The following is a 5,000-nucleotide window of genomic DNA, read 5'->3' as shown; positions in this document are numbered from 1 at the left end:
CAATAACATTAAAATAGTTCTTTCATAAAATAGACGATAAAAAGACACTCATGTCAACCTGTTTAACATAAAATATTCGCTGCAAGTTTAAACTTTTGAAGTTCTACTGATTCAACTACCCGATTAGGAAGATCATTCCACAACTTAGTCACAACTGGAATAAAACTTTTAGAATACTATGTAGTATTGAGCCTCATATTGCATAACATAATTTAAAAATGAGGTCGCAACCAAGAAAAGGTTAAAGGAAAAGTATTCACATAAAAGTAAACAGGTGGCAATGACAAAAAGTGCTTGCATAAATTAACAACTGCTTTTTTTCAATAACCTGTGTCAATGCTATGATAATCGGAAATGCATAGACGTTTAAAATTGGAAAGTGAATAGCGCATACGCCAATTGCACCTGCATCCTTCACTCCACCAAAAAAAAAAAAAAAAAAAAAAAAAATTAGTACATAAATAGTAATATGCAATTAAGTAAGGTTGAAATTCCTCCAATGTTGGAAAATAATCGTATTATCAGAATCGTGAGTTTTAGATTAAAATTCTGTTTATGTTTTATTGATAAAAAACGAGGATGAAAGAGGGAAAGTTAACCGCGAGATCTAATCACCCAAAAAATAAAATGTTCGATGCAATTGGTGATCCGGTATCAGGTATGTTACCACACATTACAATCAGTATCAAGAAATTATTGGAACGTTGACATTTTCAATTAAAGTTATCTTTATAAATGATGGCCTTCTACTTTTACACTTTTACACCATCTGTTCGCTGTGCTGGTCCGTAGTTCTGTAAAGTGTGAATATATATATATATATATATATATATATATATATATATATATATATATATATATATATATATATATATATATATATATATATGTACAGTACATACATACATACATACATACATACACACACGCACATATACATACATACATATATATATATATATATATATATATATATATATATATACCTTTCATCAATTATTAAGTATTGATTCTTTGGTTCCTAGTAAGTTATTCTTTATCGGACATGAGGTTGCTTCACCCGTGAATTTGTGAATTCTCTCAGCAATTCAATTACCTGGTACCTTCTTTATGTTTATGTTGACGAAGGAACTGGTCTAATTTCTACAGCCTCTTGTTGTGTGTGTGTGTATGTATATACATACATACATACATACATACATATATATATATATATACAGTATATACTATCTATATATATATATATATATATATATATATATATATATATATATATATATATATATATACAGTATATATATAAATATATATATATATATATATATATATATATATATATATATATATGTTTATATATATACACACACACACCTTTATTTTCTCTCAGCTGACACTGATCACCTTTCATATATTGTGTGTGAGAGAGAGAGAGAGAGAGAGAGAGAGAGAGAGAGAGAGAGAGAGAGAGAGAGAGAGAGAGAGAGAGAGAGAGAGAGAATTGTTGGAAACTTTTACTTCAAAATTTCAATTGTTTCTGATTATTAGTCACAATCTGCCTAAAGTCCCTGTTAACTTGCCCTAATTCTATAGAAGTTGCGTAACTGTTCTGGGTAAAATCGTTGCACGGAGACGAAATAATTGAAAGTACTTCTAGCTACTTATTAGATGTCATAAAAAGATTCACAGCTCAAAGGGTATGAATGAGGAACTGAAACCTCTTTTTAAATCAATTGTAACAACTTCAGTTAATTAACGATTCATTTTCTCGAAGTTTGTACCGGGGATAAAATGTACAATATCTAGCCTTTTAACTGTATATGCATAAGTCAATCTATTTTCCAATTGCCAAGTTTTAATTTTATTTGTCAACATGTTTACTTTCTCTCTCTCTCTCTCTCTCTCTCTCTCTCTCTCTCTCTCTCTCTCTCTCTCTCTCTCTCTCTCTCTCTCTCTCTCTCTCTCTCTCTCTCATTTTTTCGTCTGGATCATATTATCTGAGTAAACCCTAGGAAAAGATTCCTGACATTAGTAACTTGCATGACGTATCTCTCTCTCTCTCTCTCTCTCTCTCTCTCTCTCTCTCTCTCTCTCTCTCTCTCTCTCACATAATATATGAAAGGCACTAGAAGAGTTGGCAGACCCAGGCCTAAATGGCTGAAGACTTTGAAGCGTGAAGTAGGAGGTGATGAATGAAGAAGCATTGATTTAAAAACTAAAGATAAAGACAACTGGCGAAAACTAACCGAGGCCCTATGTGTCAGTAGGCGTAAAAGGACAGGGAAAGGAATTTAATAAACAGAATGATAAATTCAAAGAAAATACAGTAACCGATCGATTCAATGAGGCAGTTTATTCAGGAAAACAAGAAAACAACATAAACAGATTACCAGAAAAATTATACTTTAAAATGTATCATAAACCACTTCTCAAATACAGTAATGAATAATGTATGAAAAAATATCTGTATTCATAAATAATTAGATATTTACAATGTATTCTTGTTACATTTTTCGCAAAAATAGGGAATAATGATCTATGAATAATATTTGAATTTAATAGCTTCAACTGCTTCTGGTCAAATCTTACTTTTCCAAAAAAATTTTAACTTGTGCATCATCATCTCCTACGCCTAAAGTAAAGAGCCTCGGTTAGATTTCGCCAGCCGTCTCTATTTTGAGCTTTTAATTCAATATTTCTCCATCCATTATCTCCTCCTTCACGTTTCATAGTCCTCAGCCTGGGTCTTTTAACTGTTCTAGTGCATTGTGGAGCCCAGTTGAAAGTGTGGTGAAATAATCTTTCTTGGGGAGTGCGAATAACATGCTCAAACCATCTCCATCTACCCCTCACCATGATCTTGTCCACACATGGCACTCGAGTAATCTCACTTATAGTTTTATTTCTAATCCTGTCCTGCTATTTAACTCTACATGTTCTTCTGAGGGATTTGTTCTCATATCTACAAAATCTGTTGGATATTGTTTCATTGTCATACAGAAACACCGATCTCACTAAACTGATTATAGCCTGATTTTTATATGTAATTTCAGGTGATTTGATTGCCAAATTTGACTTAACTTAGCCATTGTCTTTTGATAGCATTTGTGGACTATGAAAAAGCCTTTGATGGTGTGCACCGGCTAATCTAGTTCCTCTTAAATGTGTAAATTTGATGAAGTCTGTTCATGAGCATAGCAAGTGCAAAGTTAATGTTAGTGGAGTCCTATCAGATGAATTTCCAGTGAACAGTGGAGCACTCCAAGGGAATGTGTTGTCACCTATGTTGTTTATCCTCCTCATGGATCGTGTAATGCATAGAACAGTTGGGGATTGTGGAGAAGGATTGGACGGGATTGGTAACAGGAAATTAGCTGACCTAGAGTATGCTCATGACGCTGTTCTTATTAGCAGAACACTGGATGAGATATCAAAGGAAGTTGGGTTCAAAATGAATAGAAAAAAAAAGACAGTGATGAGGAGAATCATTTAACTTGTTATCATATTCTAAATCTCATACCACTGTATCAACTCTTTATTCACATCATTATCTAAGGCTACAAAAGTTACGAAGTAGTTGATGCAAACAATAGCTTATTTGGTATGATTACATTCTTAAAATGCACCCAAACAGGTCTTCCTAATAGGGTTCGACTTTCTCCGTTCCCCATCTAACATTTCAGTTGAGAAATTTCCGTATCGGATCTTACGCAATGTCTTTATGAGGAAATCCTCCGATCCCATAGACTAATTTGGTTTCCCTTTATATTACTATATACAAAAGATTACCTCGGCGACAAAGGTCGCGGTAATCACATAAATGACAATACTCCGAGACGGGAATCATTCCATAGAAACCACCTGTCAGTCACTGAGCTGAATCGTCTTGGGTAAGTCTTGTATTACAAAGATGGAAGGTTTAGCTTTGTCATTTGTTTGGTCATGAAAGTAATACAAAGTTTTTAGGAGCATTCAAAACACTCAAGGTTTCTCCAAGGTTTCTAGCGAAGGGTAAATATTAGAAAGAGGCAGCATCTGGCTCTACTTTTTTTAGTCCTCGTAATTGATTAGGAAATTGACTGGTTAATCAAACAGAGGTTATAAAACTAACGTCTTTTTCACGATGACATATGATAAAGGATATTATTATAATTTTATTAATTGTCTCTCTGGAAAAGATGATGCGGTGGCGAACAGCGCAAGCTTTTATTTCATACACATCTGACAGATTTGTGTGGTAAGTCTCTTAAATCGAGATACCCTTGAGAATAAGAAGTTACAAAATCTTGCTTATGTGTAATATCTAAATCGTCTCATTAACACTAAGATATAACAATAAAAGTTAGATTATATAATTAAGTAATGTTTCTAGATAGAAACTAAATCAAATGAGTGAATTTATAGTGAGGCTTACGAGTGATGGTAAGCGAACAGTTTTATGGTCTTGAGGGCTGGAGGATAATTGTAAAGTTCTAAAAATCGAAATAAATTCTAATTTCTTCCATGGAAAGCGTAAATGTTTTTAAACATTAATATAACTATATTTCATCTATATGGTTAATAAGAGCCAGTAAGCTACCGTGTAGAGTACTTATATGTAAGAAAAAAAATGTATTTTAAATTACATACTATTTTATATTATTCTTGTTGAGAGTGCAAAATGTATCTTAGGATGAAATCTTTATTCACGATGTCCTTATTTTCCTTTCATATGTGTTTAAAATTGATTTTTCAGAGATGACTCATAAATCACTACTGTCATTTTATCTCGTGGTTTCGAATTTTGCTGTTACGAAATTACGGTTAGAAAATCCATAATTTTTCTAAAAAGTATTTCGTTCTGCTTTACCTAATAGATATTATCTTCCGAAAGGCAGTCTGTGGAATCGACTCCAGATCTCGAAAATACTGCAAAATGAAGATGATAATCACCCTGCATCATAAAATAGAAGTAAAACAAATATAAAATGGAAAAAGAAATTTCAACCTTTTGAGATCCTATA

Source organism: Palaemon carinicauda, chromosome 6, assembly GCF_036898095.1.
Source record: "Palaemon carinicauda isolate YSFRI2023 chromosome 6, ASM3689809v2, whole genome shotgun sequence".
In the NCBI taxonomy this organism is placed as follows: domain Eukaryota; kingdom Metazoa; phylum Arthropoda; class Malacostraca; order Decapoda; family Palaemonidae; genus Palaemon; species Palaemon carinicauda.
This window is presented reverse-complemented; position numbering follows the sequence as displayed.